The 18,586-nt window shown below is 42.6% G+C and overlaps 1 long non-coding RNA gene across 1 annotated transcript; it reads right to left on the reverse strand.

Annotated features, from left to right (window-relative positions):
* Positions 1-946: 946 nt before the first annotated feature.
* Positions 947-17,608, reverse strand: LOC109309547. The gene is made up of 3 exons (XR_002100953.1): positions 17,597-17,608; positions 14,629-14,630; positions 947-1,032 (listed from the first exon to the last, which is right to left on the reverse strand). It is a non-coding gene; the product is annotated as an uncharacterized LOC109309547 (long non-coding RNA).
* Between the last annotated feature and the right edge of the window lie 978 nt (positions 17,609-18,586).

Here is an 18,586-nt window from a genome sequence, read left to right on the forward strand (position 1 = left end):
GTCATGATGGAAGGGGCAGCACCAGGACTCAATCCCAGCATGCAAGGGGTAGGAGGTGGTGATGCCCAGCCCACAGTACTCAATCCTGTCATGCAGGGTGGAAGAACTCAGTACCAGGCTTCCAGGGCCTGATCCAGCCTACAGATCAGTCCCATATTACTCATGTGGCCCAGTGGCCAAATTCATAGAAATCATAGAGAATTCTAGTTGAAAGAGACCTCCATAGGTCATCTAGTCCAACCCTCTGCCTGAGGCAGGATCATCTCTATCCAAATCATCCTATACAAATGCATAATCTAACCTTTTAGTAAAACTACCACCAACTCTACCACAACATATGGCATAACGCCCTAACAGCCACAGGTAAGTAGGGGGATGATGGCAGCCAATGTCCTGCTTCTGTAAAAGGTTGTTAGTATATGCTTAAGAGATCCCAGATAGAGGGCCATAGGCCCCACTGTAGAGGGAGGAAACAAAGCCCAAAGTCCATACCAATCTACCCATGGGATAAATTCCTTCCTGACCCCAAATATGGTGATCAGTCAGAGCCTGAGCGAGGGTGGGGGGCAAGACCCTCTAGTCAGGAATCTCTGGTTCAAGACCCTGAAGGAGCACTGGCACACCCCAGTCAAAACCCCCAGCCTTGGCTGCAGCCAACACCCAATAAGTTTGAGGAAATCTTAAAAAAGAAAACCTAAAAAACAAACTACCCCCCTCCCAAAAAAACACAATCCTGACACACACAGTTGAAAAGCAGGGGGCTTAGAGGGAGGGAGGGGGCAGGATTCCCTCTGAGCCCCATATGACAGCCAGCAAAGCCCAGAAGCATGGGAAATATACATAGTAGATCACAGGCATTGCTATACCTTGGTCCCCTGACCAGTGGCTGTCCAACCTATTCTTGAACACCTCCAGTGATGGAAAGTCCACATCTTCACTAAGCAAGTTATTCTACTGCCTTGCTGTTTTAACACTGAAGACGTTTTTTTGATATCCAGTCTAACCCTTCTTTGCTGCAACTTCAAGCCATTGCTCCATGTCCTATTCTCTTTAACAAGAGATAAAAGGTGTTCTCCTTCTTTATAGCAGCCTTTCAAGTATTTGAAGATAGTTTAAATGCCTTTTCTACAAGCTGAAAATGCCTTATTTCTTCACATTCTCCTTTTATTACTTGCCTTACAAGCCCTTAATCATCTTTGTTGCCAGCCTCTGGATCCTCTCTAATTTCCCCAACTTTTAAGAACAATGAGGAGCCCAAAAAAGCAGGCAATACTATAGATGAGGCCTAACTAGTGGTGAGTAGAGAGGCACTATCAGCTCTCATGTCCTGAACCTAATGCTTCTATTGATGCATCCCAAAACTGTATTTGTCTTTTGTGCAGTTGCATCACACTGCAGACTCATATTGCATCACCCATTTTTATATTTGTGCTTTTGATTATTCTTCCCAAGGTGTAGCAACTTTCATTTGTCAGTATTGAACTTCATTCTTTTAGCTCCAACCCATCTTCCCAATCTGTTAAGATCTTTCTGAATTGTGCTCCTGTCCTCCAGTGTGTTCACAGTCCATCCCAGTTTTATGTCATTTGCAAACTGGCCCAAGAACCTTTTTATGCTAGCATCCAGTACCTATTTTTATAAAAGATTTGTTCAGCACATTCAGCAGCACAGGCCCCAGGACACACCCCTGGGGGACTCCACTCAAAACCTCCTACCATTCTGACATGGATTTGTTAACAATTAGCCTTTGCTTGTGGCTCTTGAGCCAGTCGTCTATCCACCTTATAGTGATTTTCTCCAGTTCATTTATGAGGATGTCATGTGGAACCTCATCAGAAGCCTTGCTAAAGTCGAGGTACACTATATCCACAGCATTCCCTTCATCCACCCAAATAGTTACTGTGTCAAAGAAGGAAATCAAGTTTGTTTGACATGATTTGTTCTTAAGAAATCATGATGGCTGTTTGTGATCAGCCTTTCCTCCTCTAGATGCTTTGAAATGGCCTTTCTTAGGATATGCTCCAGTAGCTTCCCAGGTATTGAGGTGAGGCCAACTAGTCTGTAGTTCCTTGGGTCCTCCTTTTTGCCTTGTTTAAAGAGGGACATTATGTGGGCTCTTTTCCAGTCCTCTGGTACCTTGCCCATCTCCCATGACTTCTTGCAGATCACTGCCAAGGGATCCAATATCTCCACTACCAGTTCCTTCTGTACCCTGGGATCAAGTTCTTTGGGTCCCACAGACTTGAATTCATTCAGACCCATCAAAAACTCTCTTAATGTCTCTTTTGTCATCCCATCCCTCATTTTGTCCCCTTTGTTATCCAAATAATCCTCATTAGGCATATGGCAGCAGCTTAATTTTTTTGTGATGACTGAGGCAAAGTGGCTGTTGAGGAGCTCCACATTCTTTCAATCTTCTGTTAAGAGTTCCCTCAGGTGAGTTAACAGTGACCCCACAGCTTCCTTGGTCCTTCTTTTCTGGCTAACATACTTACATAACCTCTTTTTGTTGTCTTTAACTTCCTTTACCAGGTACAACTCATTCTCTATCTTTGCCGTCCTGATTTTGTCCCTGAAGGTTCTTGCTATTTCCTGGGGTGCTTTCTTGGTAACCTGACCATTCTTCCATTCCCTGTAGGCTTTTCTTTTGCATTTCAGGCATTTTAGAAGTTCCTTGTGCAGCCACATTGGTCACTTGCCGTTCTTTTTGTACTTCAATCATGTTGGAATGGGTTCTTGTTGAATTTCCAATACTGTGCCCTTTAGAAGCTCCCACCCTTCCTGGGAGCCTTTATCCTTCAGACTATCTTCCCATGGCACCATGCCTATTGAGTCAAATCATATCCACCTTTTTTAAATCTAGCATCCTAATTTGGCTGACATCATACTTCCCCATGTCAGGATCTGGAATTGTATCATATTATGATTACTTCCTCCTAAGTTGCCCATCACCTTCATATACTCAACACATTCTTCCCTATTGGCCAGGACAAGATCCAAGATGGATGATTCCCTAGTAGTATCACCACCTTCTAAAAAAAATTGACCTGCACATAAGTTAGAAACCCGCTCAACATTTTATGTTTGGCTTTATTGTTCTTTCATCAGATGTTTGGAAAACGGAAGTCTGCCATCAGTATCATCCTATAGCTTTTAGATAGCTTTATCGCTTCTTTGAAGAGTTCCTCTTTCATCTCCTCTTCCTGATTTTGTGGCCTATAATAAATATCTACCAATATATCGGTGCTGCATCTTTCACCTTTCATCTTCACCCAAATGTATTTTTCTTTGCTGTCTTTCCCCATGAACTAGGAAACAAGTGCGTATATTTTTGACATACAAGTCCCTCCTTTTCTCCAAACCCTGTCCTCCTGAATGGGAGTGTAATCCTCAGTGTTGACACTCCAGCCGTTAGAGCTGTCCCACCAGGTCTCTGTGATACTAGCCATGTTATAGTTCTTTTCAAAGGCTGCAGCTTCTAGCTCATTTTGTTTATTCCCCATACTTCTCACATTTGCACACACACATTGAATGCATGTTGCATTTTTACGGACTTACTCCCCTTTTGCACCATTTGTTGTTGTCCTGTGGCTCTCTGGCCCTTTTCCAGAGTGGAGTTTTTTCTTTCTGTCCTGTCCTTTCTGTATGGTTTGCTTTGTGTTGGAGAGTTTTGTTCCTCATGGAACCTAAGTTAAAGCCCTGCTTCCAAGGTTGGCCAGATGATGCCCAAATATGCTCTTTCCAGTTCTCAATAAATACATCCCTTCTGTTGATAGCAGTCATCCTCCCCAGAACATCCACCCCTTATTGAAGTATCTGCAGCGTTCACATTGACACCACCATTTCTGACACATTTAAATTCAAGTTGAGTACCAATGCCCTATATGATGCATGCAGAAAGTACCTCAATAGGACTAGCCAGAACACATCCATACAGTGAGTGGGGCTACTTCCAACTTGCCAACACAATATACTTAGCACAGAAGTTTCTCAATTTACACCCTTTCCAGAGCTTAGGAACTCTAGCTGCAAGCAAACATCTTCATCCTTTTGGGAACCTCCCTGTACAGAGAGGTACTTACAGCTGTTCTCTCAAATAACTGAACAGGACTCACTGGTTTTGTTAAAAATTTAGCTAAAGGAAAAGGCATCAATATATGAACCCACCTTTCAAATAAAAGCTTATGTTTAGAGCTTTAGCAAATGGGAGTCATGGATCTGATTCCCTCCCGAGCCCAAGGAGGTCCTAAACACCAGTCTGTTTATGCATTTTTCCAATGACTGTTTAATACAAAAAAGAATAAATCCCTGCTCCAAGTCCCTCACACCAAGATTTCTTAAATTAGAAGTAAAACAGTGCAAGTAGCAGGAATCAGAACCAAGGGCTCTGGCCTCCCAGCCAGTGGCCCTAACCACTGGGCTATAGTTTGCCTGCCTTCTCTCTGGTCCCATGGGCCTTGCATTCTTTCTTGCACAGTGACCCAGCATCAAAAGTAGAATGTATTTCTAGCCACCATCTTTCCCCTTCTTTCTCCTCCTCTACTAGTTATTTTAAAAAAATGTAGCACAATTGCACTTATGAGATGCGTGCTCTTGTTGGTTTTAATTAAGCACAAGCATACTTATCAAGTTAGTCCCCTCACAAAATTTCAGTGCCATGCCATCACGTTACTGGAGCCCAACTAAGCACCGAGCTGCTCAGATGCAGAACTTCAGCCTCCTAGGTTGAATTTTCAGGTCAAACAAAGAAATGCCTCATGAATTTAGAGGCCTACACCATTAGGCTGTTGTTGGTAGGTTGTTGGGCTGCCGTTTTGGATTTAACTGCCTGAAGTCGGCTTAGATATCATTTTGGATATGGACCACAGTGCTTCCTGGCACATGATTTTTGCTTCAATAAACAGTCATTTAGGGCCAGAATGATTTTAGTGATCAGTTGAGCTGCAGCTAAACCCAGTTAATTTGAGAGGCAGGAAAATCAAACAGATGAAAAATAGGAACATGAGGAATATGTATGATTGGAGCACAAAATGTGCAATTTTCAACAAATCTCCAAACTAACTCAAATAATGGGCAGAGCTTTAAAATACTGGAAAGAGTTCATTTATAGAGTTTCATTTATAGTGACATTTTGGCAAACATGCAAAATCATGCACTTGCTGTGTTGATAATTTCTTGGGAAAAGAGCTGTAACTTTGGTTTCATGATGTGGCTGGATGGAAAAATAGCTAATACTGTAGCAATAATATATAAGAAGGAGTTCATAAGAAAAACAATGGATAGATTTGTAAGTGTTTAATTAAACCTCATGGTAGAGAGAATCTTGTATGCTTTCATCTATTTAAGCTCTACAGAAAGATATTAAGTGCCAAGCAACACATTTGACCATTGAAACAGTATTTGAAGCCTTGAGAGCCTCATTGGTCTGAAGGCATTACATTGTCAGCTTCTGAAAACCACCTTCCTTAATTAACCATTCCCCAGATATCATCTATACTTCACATGCATATGACTGGTTTGTCTGCCTGCAGCTGCTATGAAACAATGATCCAGCATATCCCAACAAGGCCCCAAAATAGCCACTATGCAGTAAGAGAGCTATAAAATGGTGCCATAAAAACCAGCTTATGACAAGGAATAGGCAAAGAGAAATCCTGAAAGGGCTGTTTAAAACAGCTATGTAGTTCCTTTGGAGCACTGGGGCAGTGAAAAGTAGGTTACAAATTTTCTTTTTTCATTCTTCTGTTGGCAATGTGAAGGCCACAAGAGGTTGGCAACTGTAATGGTGCTATACATTAGTTACTGCAAAATTAGTTGGATATTTGGTCTCTATTTAATTATCTCTCCTGTGGAGGATTGCTCCTGTTTTTACAGGGTACAGTGCTGGCCTTTAATAGTAATGCCCTTTTCCCTTCCTGGAGGATTTAGTCAGCTTAGTCACTTGTAGGGTTAATAAAATTTCTGACCCAGTTCTAGGATTTGTTTCCTAGCTCCTGCTGGATGATCAGTTCACACTTTTGTTAAAAGAAAGCTTTACTTATTAGCTAAAGGCACAGGCTTCTTACTATAATTTTTCCATTTACTACAAAACCACAGATATCTGGACATATAAAGGGAATGATTTTATGTCTACCACATTGCAAATTAAAGTTCACAAGCCTGCATAAATGCATTGACACCTGAATCACAGAAATCCTTAATCAATATAAAAAGAAATATTTAAATTTCTTTAGCATAATCTATTAAATCCTCCATCCCTTTACTTATTCTCATGTATAGTTAACTCTCACTGTCCTCAGGAGCTCTGTGTGTGGCAAAAGTCAACTAAATATGTATCTGGGGGAACGTTTGTTCACCAGAGTGCACCAAGGGATGACGAGTTCAAACGGTTATAAACTACTGCAAGACCGTTTCAGGCTGGACATAAGGAAGAATTTCTTTACTGTCCAAGCCCCCAAGGTCTGGAGCAGCCTGCCATCTGAGGTGGTTCAAGCACCTACATTGAACACTTTCAAGAGCATATTGGATGCTATGACCCCAGCTGACTTCCTGCTCTTTGGGCGGGGGCCTGGACTCAATGATCTCCCGAGGTCCCTTCCAGCCCTAATGTTTATGAAATCTATGAAATTTGATGAATGGTAATTGCTTCAAATGAAAAAATCAGAGCTTCAGAATAGTTCTCCCCAAATGACAGATGCAACTTTATTTACAGCTTTTGAGTTCTGAACTCTCCCACCACCATCCACTGCCCCCCATGGAAGCACTCACAGTACTTTCCCTTTAAGTAAAAAAGGGCTTAATTGGCTCAAAATCCTAAATGGAACCATTTATTGTTGTTGTGGATAGTTGTCATGGTTACAGATAACTACAGTGTGCAATTAAATCCAACTGACTTCATAATATGTTCCGGCTGCCAGACAGAAGTTCTAAATTTTCAATTTTACTTGGATCTCAGATTTGGCTTTGTGACCATCTTATACTGGTCCCAGGACGCTACCAAGCCAAGTATCTTTACTGTATACAGAACACTCAGATACTTTATACTATTCATTTAAGACTGCAAACTATTTACAGACACATTCATTAGAATTAAGAGGCTGCTACATAACATTGTCCTTTCATCAGAGTATACCTTTAAATAGCTATTTTCTCAGTAAGAGAGATAGTTTTAATACAGAAGACTAAAAATATAACATCCCAAAACGTTTGCTGAGCTACATTTAAAATATAATTCTGCCTGTTTTTCTTCTCACTTACTGACATCTCAGATAATATTTGGATTCTCTTGAAACCACATATGCCCTTCCAATATGTAATAGAAGGGTAGATTTCCTATGATTTAGAGAATAAAGAACAACCAGAGTTATGCCTGGATTCACACCTTTCTTAACTGGGTCTTGTATTGTGTCTGTGTGACTAAATCTATCAAATCCGACAGTCCCTTCCAGCTTCCACCATTTGTGGAAAGAAGTTCATCATCATAAAACTTCTGCTGTGCTTTTTCATGAATGTATTTCAGATGTAGGATTGAATACAATCTTTTAATCTTTATTGGCCGCTGGCATGCAGGGGAGAGGAAGAGAAGCAGCTCAGCAGCTGCAAACATGTGGATACAATCTTCCAAGGATGGCACAATAAGTACAATTTTCCTTCTTGTAAGAATGTGCTTGCCCCTGTTATTGAAGAAGTTAGCTATACAATACTAATGATGTGTCAGGAAATTACCTTTATGATTTATCTGGAGAGCTGGAAACGTAAAAAAAATCACTAGCGTGTAGCAGAATGTATTCAAATTTATCACATCCACTAGGGGTCAGCTTGAGTCTGTCAAATCTCAATATGCAAAACAAAAGATAAACACCTTGCCGGTCCTGGTAACTCCACTGAGCTTTGCGACCTACAAGGCTACTCTGCTATAAAATTAAAGCTAGGCTCTCAAAAAATAACTTAAACTGCTTATTAAATACTGGATGAATAGCAGTCCTAAATAGGTAGCCCATTTGTTGTATTGAAAAGCCATACACACGCACCCACACACACACAGATACCTACCTACTACTATGGCTTCTGCATTTGCAAACTGCAAATAATAATATCCTGACTCTACTGAAGTCAATGGCCAAGCTTCCATTGACTTCAGTTGAGCTAGTAATTCTTGCTAAGAAAAATATATAATATTAGCAAAAATATAAATATAATATATGGTGGCAGGGGTGCTTTAAATAAAACTTGTCCAAAGAGCTTTAGTTAAAGCACCCCCCATCTTAAGTGCAGGGATGGTGATACATGAGAGACTGTGGGAGCTTTAATTAGAGCGGCTCTAATTAAAGTGCCTCCCCATCTCCGGAGCACGTGTAAAAACACCCACTGCAGGTACAATGTGGTATAAAAAAAGTGGCATGGGTTCCAACACTGTAGGATTTTGAAACTAACTTTGAGGCCAGATTGACAGTGCAAACCGAAGGCAAGATTTGTAAGACATTAAAATGACTGTGTGTTGCTCTACAGCTTTGGAAGACTGGAAAATGTTTAAGAATTCATGTTTTGATAGTTCTAAGATAAAAAACCTGCAGCTGAACAATTGAACAATTTATTTTTCTGCCTTTCCCCAGAAAGCCATCTCAGCCATGCAGTTGATCAATCAAGTACACCACCCCAAACACCCCTGCATCTCACATATTGCCTGGACCATCATGTCTACAACGTCACTCTTTCTATTGGTCTTACTCCCAAATGGAAGCCTCATAGTTGCTGAGACATTCATTTTTTAAAAACTTGGTCATCCAATTCTTCATCTAGGCAAAGGGATAAACTAGATGACCCTTGAGGTCCTTTCTAATTGTTTGATTCTTTTTCAAGATTTTGTGTAATAACCACAAACTGGCAGAAATTCAGGAGCTTTTAGACCAACTGCCACTGTCACTTTGCAGTTCTAGTAACTTTGTATCAACAAAAGAGCCAGAATCAAGCTGCACATGCTTTAAAAAGACACAGTTAAAGAAGACAGCAGGAATGATAAGAACCCTTTTAATCCAACAGTCACAAAACACCAAAGGCATGTGGAGCAGAGGCTGGGTTCTGGAAAGCAGATCAGTCATCAGTGGTGGCTGCTTAGGAATTACTAGTATAGTGGCAAGTATACCAGAAGTAAGTCAGAGAACAGCCTGGACATGATTCTCCATCAAATCAAATGCTCTGCAGTCTATGTAAAAATAGCAGAGTTGTGATTTGGAACTCGCAAAAGCTACAGGTACATCAATTGCTTACTCCAAATAAACTAGACAGAGAATAGTCTTAAACATGAATCATGCCACAGGCCAGGCCTCAGAAAAATCTTATGAAATAATCTAAACTATAATGTGGTACATCCCCTGCCTATACAGCAAATAACCTTCTCTGTGCATGAACAGTGACACTCAACTTCTTCATCCAAACAAAGCCAGTTGATTCCTGTTTTGTGCAACTCAACTAAAACAAAGGTTCAAATGGGGAAAGCAACTTCCCTGGCTTTCTGCAAAGCAGAGGCCTTTATTGTAGTTTGTTCAGATTTGCAACAGCTCCACAGGCTTGTATACACTAGGCATTTCATGAATAACAAAGTTATTGGCACTTGACCAATGTTCTGAATATTTTGAGGCTTGGCAAGATTTCAGCGCAGTCTCCACAGAAAGGGAGGTCATTTTCTCCCTGTTCCCTGAAGTGGTAGCTTAAGGTTGAGTCAAATTCCTTCAGATGACCTTTGCTTTTGTTTATTTAGAATATTTTTAATCTTTGAAATAAATCATCATTCTTTTAAAAGTTTTGCTATAATAATTTTGTAAAAGAGTCTGTGCCAACTTTATGGTTATAGCCCATGTCCTTATTAAGTTGCTTACTGAAAAAAAAAAAAAGCTGGCTGGAAATGACAGGACCGTTAACAGTCATCTAAAACTCCCCTGATTGGAACTAATTAGCCAGGCCTAGAGCGGGTTAGGAAAACAAATGGTATTATCAGCTGATTAGAAGAGGAGCTAGTGTGCATTGGCTTGAGTTGGCAGGATACTCATGAAGACCTTTGAAAAGATGAGGATTACTTAAAGGGTAGTGAAGAGCATAAAGTTATGTGAAAAGTATCTCATGGAGAAGGGGAGCACCTCACAGGGAGGGAAGCTCCTGGGATAGTATTGCAAGGTCACCCTCTGAAGCAGTACTTTCCTTGTCAATATGTAGACTACAGTTCTCGGAAAACTGGATGGCACAAGTGAGACTTCTGCGGCTGGTACTGCCTATCCAACTTTCACAGGAAAGGCGAATCCATTAGCTCTTGTTGAATTTGTGTGTTGCATTCTAAAAAGGGCAAGCTCCACCAGCTTTACACTAATTGTGACAAAGCTTTGTTGAGGTAACCTCTCACAAAGTATATAAGAGGTATATAAACGCTCACGTGTAACAGTGGAATAAAAGCGGTCTTGCAATACCAGCTCCCTTATCTTGCTATTCTGAAGCTACAAATCCCTAATGGATCATTGCTAAGCCAATATATTAGCTAGTACCTATTCACAAGTCAGTAACCCTAACCATTTTAATAACTGGTAGCACTGCTACGGCGTTAAAGATTTCAGTAAAGACAAGACTCCACATTCCTGTATGTTATACAAAGACATTAGATGATACAGCTTGTAACCCAAAAGCCTGGGCACACATCAATCTGGACTTCACTGCAACATTTGTGAAGGGCATGATTCAAGAAATTCCTTACCAAAAGAGAACCGGGTCCTCGAAAACAGTGGTTCCCAACCTTTCTTATACTGCGGACCAGTGGGAGTGGGGTGGGGCACATAGAGCCAGCTGCCTCCCTCTGGGGGTTGTCCCACCATCCAGCTTTAACTTCGCACCTGACTGCCAGTGGTGGAAGCTTTTTGCTCACGTGGGCAGATGGGGTCCAAGTGAGGGGCTTGTACCACAACCAGCCCTTTGTGGCCTGGTACCGGGCCATGGCCCAGTGGTTGGGAACCTCTGCTGAAAAAAGAAAAGAATTAGGCCAAAGAAGTGGAAATGCATGTGCTGAACAAAATGCAAAACTCCTTAATGAATGTGTCTTGCCTTTTTTCTCTTGAATGTTACTCCATTAAGCTAAGTAGGACCATTTTCACTAAAAGACACAGGTAAGATTCTTTTCTTTTCTTTTTGTTGTTGTTGTTAGAAAAAGTCATTCGTGACTCCACACAAACTTTAAGAGCAATTGAAAAACTTCAATTCTGTTGAAGTAGCAAAATAGGATTTAAACTGTTTTCATGACTGTGGAAATATTTTTATGCAACAGTAACAGAAGCCAGTAGTTTTCAATCTTTTTCCATTTGCGGACCCCTAAAAAATTTCAAATGGAGGTGCAGACCCCTTTGAATTGTAAGTGTGGGCATTCACATACTTTTGATTGATCATAGCCATCTTTCGCAGACCTATTAGACATGTTAGACCTATTACAGCTCAGGTCAGAAACCACTGAGGTACTGTGGCTGCATCACATAAGACTCTGATTGTGCAGTAGTTCGTTGCGCAGTAGCATCACATGGCATGAAGCGTGATGCAGTGCTACTGAGCAGTAGTAACAAGCTACTGCACAGTCAGCATCACCAAAAAGCTGTGTAGTGATGCTACTGTACGGTAACTCCGGTTACTGTACAGTCATTTAGTACTTGTGTACGCAAGTGCTAGATGACTGCATAGTAACAACTGCACAGTCAGCGTCTCATGTAGACGCAGCCATTGTCTCTTAAAAATATGGAAATCTTCAAGTTACTAAATTTAAAGGCTACCTAAACCTTTGTAGTATCACTTTGAATTTCTACCACGGAGTCCACCTTGTACAAGGATTTAAATATTGTCTCAAGTTTTTAATATGCTTTGCTAAATAGTGCAGTTCATTTGACACAGCTGTGTTCACAGTAGTATTCCTAATACAAGAAACATCTGAGGCTGTAGTTGGTATTTTGGCATTGCTCTCTTACAGGAAAGAGGGGGAAAAAAATCTATTTGAATCAAAATAAAAAATGCAGGCTTAAAAGCTTTAAGCACCATGGTACTCAAGAAAAAAGGCCCTGTTCAGCTATATACACAACAAGCAACCTGCTACTCTGAGAGTAGTTTCACTGACTCTGCAGAAACAACCTGTGGACTGCAGTGCAGTTCATTACATACAAGGGCAGAATCTGGCCTTGAGCAATGTTTAATTTGGGAATTTGTTCTGCTATCCTCACTCATGTTGTATAGTACTTTATTCTGCAAACTGTGCAACTGATTTCAGTGGCACTCCATATGGAATAAAGGTACCACACACTGCTGGACAGGATGAAAGGGTCCAGCCCAATGGGTCTATTTAAAAGGTAAGGAGACCACTATGGCAGCATACAACCATTAGTTTTTTCAATTACCTGGGGTTTTTTTGTCTCTCTAGTAAAGTAGTAGAGTAGTAAAAAAACTCTCGTTATTCTGGGCTCCAACTCTAGGTGATTCACTCACTAAACATTTAAGGCTAAGTACAGACATTCAAAAAGCCCATGGAGGAAATTCTCTATTGTGCTTTACTTAAAGCTCTATAAATTAGGGCATGAGTGAACTGAATAGAAGTTTACTGTTTAGTGGCGGGGGGGGGACAGGCTTGGAGCTTCCTGCACTGGCCACTGTTGGCACTTCCACATGCCTTTCAGGAGGCTGCCAGAGTGGCTCCTCTTCCTAGCTCTGCCCTCACCTGCCAGCTGGCAACTGGAAGCAGGGGAGCGAAGACCCCAGATCCCTTCCTCTCTTGAGTTGCTACCTGACTGGAGCTACTGCAGGGGAGAAAGACCCCAGACCACTAACCCTGCAGAGGCAGCTGTGCAGAGCCCTTTTCCCACAGCCCCTAGCTGGGCTGCGGCATGTTGTGGAGCCAAGGCAGCTGCAGGGAAAGAAACCCCCTTTGCCCTCTCTGGCTCCTTCCCCCACCAGGCTGTGTGCCAGGCTGGAATCAGGGTCAGTGACAGCAGAGTGGGTGGGGCCAGCCTAGCACTTGGGTGGAGCAGAGAAGTTTGCCCAAGGCTAAAGTGCAGCCCTGCATAATACCACCTGGGATGGCAGGTGGTATTAACCCTCAATGAGATCTCGCACAGACATTCGCTAAAGTGCTTTAATAGAAACAGCTTTAAGTTAGTACACGTCCATCCAGGGTTAACTTAGGGTGGGACCCATCATTTTAAAAGCACTGCAAGACCCATAAACATCTGTTCAGTTATGGATTTAGAGCACTCTCTGTTTAACAGGGGACATGTAATATCTGTACATAACCTAAGTAGTTTACTCATTAAACTTATGGCCACACTGAATGCATGCTACTGGTGTACAGTTTACTCACACTACAATACATGGTTTGAAATCTGGCAAGTGTATAGGAGTGACATGCTGCCTCTTGAAATATTTTACATCACATTTGAAGTCTCACTTGGCTCCCTCCAGTCACGGGAAAAATACTTGCAGTTTAGTTTCCAGAGTAAATTAGTACTCTAATTCACTGTCCTGATTGTTACAGAAAATACAAGTCATTCTGGTTAAACCAAATAGGCACCAGTCCTCCAATGCAAAGCAAATATGATGCCAACAATCAAAAAATCTGGAACTATATTAAAAAAAAGTAGAGGCAGTGGGGTTTTTTGAAGAAAAAAAGTGTTACAATTTCAGCTTCTAGTGGCAGATGCCTTTGTGAGATGTGCTATATAGGCAAAATTTCAGATCTTTCTTGAAAGCTCGCAAAACATTGTAGGAATGCGGAATGCCATGCACAGACATAATTAAGTTATCTTTTTTGAGCTGTAAAACCACATTAGACACAGAAAACAGCAGAAGACACACTGGTATCCTTAATGGCCTGCAGAGACATATGGACTAATTCAATTTACAAGATTAGAGGAACAACAGACAAGCATTTAACCTCTTTATGGGACCACTCCACCACTTATGAACCCTAGCACTGCCTACTGCTAATTAGCAGCTTCAGGACCTCTTGGCAGGGCCAATTTAACACCCCACATTCAGGTCTTAAAAATGTACTTAAATATAGAGCTAACAAGATCATTAGACATGAACTGCGCTGGCCTAAATAAACCACAGATAATTGGGCAAGTATAAAAGTGTATTAGACAGTGTATACACAGAGTGGTCATACACCCATCTGCTTAGGGTGCCAAGATTTGCTAGACATGAAACTGAGACAAGCAAGTCTGTGGGAAGTTGCCTTCGGGCAGTGATACAAAACGGCAGCATTATGCATTTTATGATTAGAATGTAGATAAGTGAGTACACATTTAAGCTACATCTCATGCCATACTGTATTACTTAAACTATATAATGTTCTGTCATGTTAAAGTACACAGATGATAGGCAAGTGTGACCTGACATAAATTGCATGAGTAACAGTAACCAGGACTATAAAAAGCTGCTAAACAATCATTTGGAAATTAGACAAAAGACAGGGCAGGACACAACACCATCTTTTAATCTAAGAGCCTTGTTGTATGGCAATTTTAGGCAGCTTCTGGGGCTCTTAACCCCTGGATTGACTGCATATTAACACCTTTAAGTAGTTTAAAGCACTCATTATTCCTTTTAAAGTTATGGCACTTCTGGGCAGGATTATCTGCTCCACCTAATTTTGCTTTTGTTCTATTAAGGTGTGGCCACTCTCCACAGCTATTCTGCCCAAATTGAAGTCCTCCAGCATCCCAAGATACAGTGGCGCCTCCGGAGTCACGGTAAGCAGGAAAGCCAGGATGCAGTGGGGCCAGACATGGCATCTCTGTCCCATTGCTCCCAGCAGGCAGAGCCAGCACCGCAGCCCTGAAGCACCCAGCAGCTGTGGTGCCTTCCAGGCTGGCTTGCTGCACTGAATGTCCTTGCTAGACTCGGATCAGTGTGTCTGGAGGGGGTGGCAGGCTGGTGGCTCACCCCTCCCACTGACCCACAGTTGAAACTATGCCCCACTGCACTGCAGCTCATCCATCACCTGGTGCTTGCACTCCCAGGACCTAGACACATGCCCAAGTGGGGCTGAGCAGCTGGAGCAAGGCAGAGCTTGGCAGCTATAGTGCAGGAGCCCAAGGCTGATTCCTGCTGACCCTCATATCTGATAAGCTGTGCAGGGTCCAGCCACCAGCTGAGCTGAGCCACCCCTTTTGAGGAGCAGTTTGCTAAACTAAATTCAAATAGTTGGAATCTGTAAGAGTTCCTGTCCCAGCTATCCATAAAACCAATATCCACATGTACGCTGTGCTATTTTAGTGATAAATGGCATTTGAAAGGAAGCAAAATAAGGCTCATATGGTAATGCTGTAACCAGCAAACTCAGGTCCCTACTTAAGGAACAGCAAATTAATTAGATCTATATTTTGGTTGCTGGTTTGACCTCATGTGAAACCCAAGTAATGTGCACCACTGAATAATAAGAAGTTCATGACATTGAAATCCTCCCTTTGATCAAGAGCATTTTCCTTTACATGAGAATGGGTAGTGTCTGGTGCTTTTGAAACAAACTGAAAATAAGCTTCTAAACTTTCTGAGGAAACTTTAAGAAACCAAGACAGCAATCAGGTTAAGTCAAATTTAGAATTAATTACAATTCTTTTGGCATTTATACAATATGAATTGGGGTTTAACTACTTCATCTTACAGCGCTTTGCAGTGTGAACACTCTTCTCAGCAGTTATAAAAAAAGGACATTATTTAGGTAATTAGTACCTTGTGATCTGGTCATTTCAGGACTCATAACTGCATGGATTCCACTAGGGAAGCCAGCTTCTTCTTCACAGATGACACTAAGATGTGGGGAGAAGTGGGCATGCTGGAGGAGAGGGACAGGCTATAACTAGATCTGGACAGGTTACAGGGGTGGGTGGAAGAGAACAGAATGGGTTTCAACACTGGCAAGTGCAAGGTACTGCAGCTGGGGAGGAAGAACCAGCAGCATACCTACAGGATGGGGAACTCCCTTCTCATTAGCACAGAGGGAGAAAAAGATCTTGGAGTTATTATTGATTCCAAAATGAACATGGGCCTACAGTGTGGGGATGCAGTCAGGAAGGCCAACTGTACCTTGTCATGCATCCACAGATGCATCTCAAGCAGGTCCATGGAGGTGATCCTCCCCCTCTTTGCAACACTGGTCAGGCTGCAGTTGGAGTATGGCATCCAGTTCTGGGCACCGCACTTCAAGAGGGATGTGGACAACATGGAGAGGGTCCAGAGGAAGACCACTCACATGATCAGGGGGCAGCAAGGCAGGCCCTACAAGTGGAGACTACGGGACCCGAACCTGTTTAGCCTCCACAAGAGAAGGCTGAGGGGCGACCTGGTGGCCATCTACAAACTGGCCAAGAGGGACCAGAAGGCATTGGGGGAGTCCCTGTTCCCCTGAGCACTACCAGGAGTAACAAGAAATAACGGTCACAAGCTGGCAGAGAGTAGATTCAGGCTAGATATCAGGAGGTGCTACTTCACAGTCAGGGCGGCTAGGATCTGGAACCAACTTCCAAGGGAAGTGGTGCTTGCTCCTACCCTGGGGGTCTTCAAAAGAAGACTAGATAATCACCTAGCCAGGATCATTTGACCACAACATCCTTTCCTGCCCATGGCAGGGGTCGTACTTGATGATCTACTTAGGTCCCTTCTGACCCGACCAACTATGAAACTAAAGGGAGATGTAGTCATTCGTCACAATAGTCCAATTCAAACCATAAATGAGTCTTGGGTAAGACATTTTCGGTGGTCAAAAAGGGAACAAAATGGGCCCTGATTTAAAAAAAAGCAAACCCATAAGCATAACAGTCATAATACCAAGCCTTCCTGCCTTTGGGTAGTAATAATCTCTGATTAGCTCTACATCTCAGGCAGGCCTATCAAACAGAAAACATGATAAACTCTTTCCTGACTTACTCTCACCTCAGTTGTCCTGCCTTTTAACTGTTCTCTCTAAGCCTGAGATCTCTTCCAGGAGGCAAGAGATGATTGAGCCTACAGCACCTCTTTAACTCTTATTTGCCCAATGGGTTTGTACACCCATTCAAATACTTATGCTGTGTTTGGTATCACATTTTTATTCTTTCCCAGTAATACTCTTGCAACTGAAAAATGTGTGAAGTTTAACTTAGGTTAGTGGTCATTAATTTGCTTGTTAATGGTTTGTATTTTGAAAAGAAGCAATAATGGAGGGAAAGCTACTAGTCATATCTCTACATTTCATTTCCAACATTCCCTGTTCGGGGGAGGACTGAAGTAGTATAAAAGAACTGAGTAGGATGGTGAGAGTGTAGACTCTGGAAGAAAGAATCAAAAGAAGTTTGAGGTTCAATATCACCCATACTTGAAAACTTACAAATAATCCTTTAGTTGTTTTAGAAAACATTTAAGAGTGACAAGGATGAAATCAGAAAAAAGATATTTAAAAATCTGTCCTGTTCCACCAGTAGACACTTAAGTATGATCTTATTTTGCTCAAGTTCCTAAAAGACGTCCCAATAATGTATCAACTGTTGTAACATGATGCCATCTTAGCCTTAAGGCTGTCACAAAAGCAGTAAGTGGGAAGAGTGCCCACCTACCTTCTGCTTTGACTGGTTTTCAAGCAATGTAGTAGGGTGGAATAGGATGACACTAGTGTCAAGTCTTTTGTCACCCTACAAAGTCTGCTTTGTTACCTAATAGATAGAATATGATCTGGTCCTGAATGTCTTCCTATGGCACTATGAGGTTAGCTTCAAACTGGCTTTCCAAGTCTGCATTCTCTGTTTTCATTATTAGGAAAATATGTACTTTGTTATCTCACAAATCACGTTGTCCTGGGGAACCAGGATGGGACTTACCCACGGCGGTGGCAGAGCCCGAGCGGAACATCTGCTGCTTGTTTACACTGACGTGACCAGAAGTCGGTGTCGGTGCCAGCAAATGGATGCTGGTGATAAAAGTGGCTGTGGAGGAAGGACAGCCGGGGGGAAGGAGCTGGGGGCCTCGCACCAGCCAAGGCAGAAGACCTCAGAGGCGAAAGGGCCATGGACCCCTCAGTAGGAGGGACGGGAAGCCCCCGAGCAGGACGAGCCACCAACCGCTCAGCTCGAGGAGCAGAGAACTCCGGAGATGAGCAAACGGCTAACTCCCCAGAGGGAAAGACAGGGAACCTCAGCGGGGAGCCTCAGCTTACCCAGACGGAGGGGAGGATACCAGCTACGGCCAGCTGCAGGATGACAAGTGAGGAGTGGCAGACGAGCTTCGAGCACAAAGAATCCAGCAGTGGGGCATTTGGGACTGCGAACCCCAGACGCGCGGGACTTGCAGGTCCAGGGTTGGGGCGCCGGTGCGGGAAAGCGATGTCTCCAGAGAGGGTCGGGACCCGGAAGAGCGCTGAGGAGGTGCAGTTGGGTGGAGGTCGCCGCCAGCCAGTTGCAGCCATAGACTAAGATAGGGGTTGCCCAGAGGGGACCTAGGAAGGTCCGGGTAAGAGGCCCAGCCAGTAGGGCTGTGGAGGCCTAGCTTTCAGTTCTTTTCAGGTTTCATAGTTTCATAGTTTCATAGTAGCTAGAGTCGGAAGGGA

Source organism: Crocodylus porosus, unplaced genomic scaffold, assembly GCF_001723895.1.
Source record: "Crocodylus porosus isolate Cpor-Errol unplaced genomic scaffold, CroPor_comp1, whole genome shotgun sequence".
Lineage (NCBI taxonomy): Eukaryota > Metazoa > Chordata > Crocodylia > Crocodylidae > Crocodylus > Crocodylus porosus.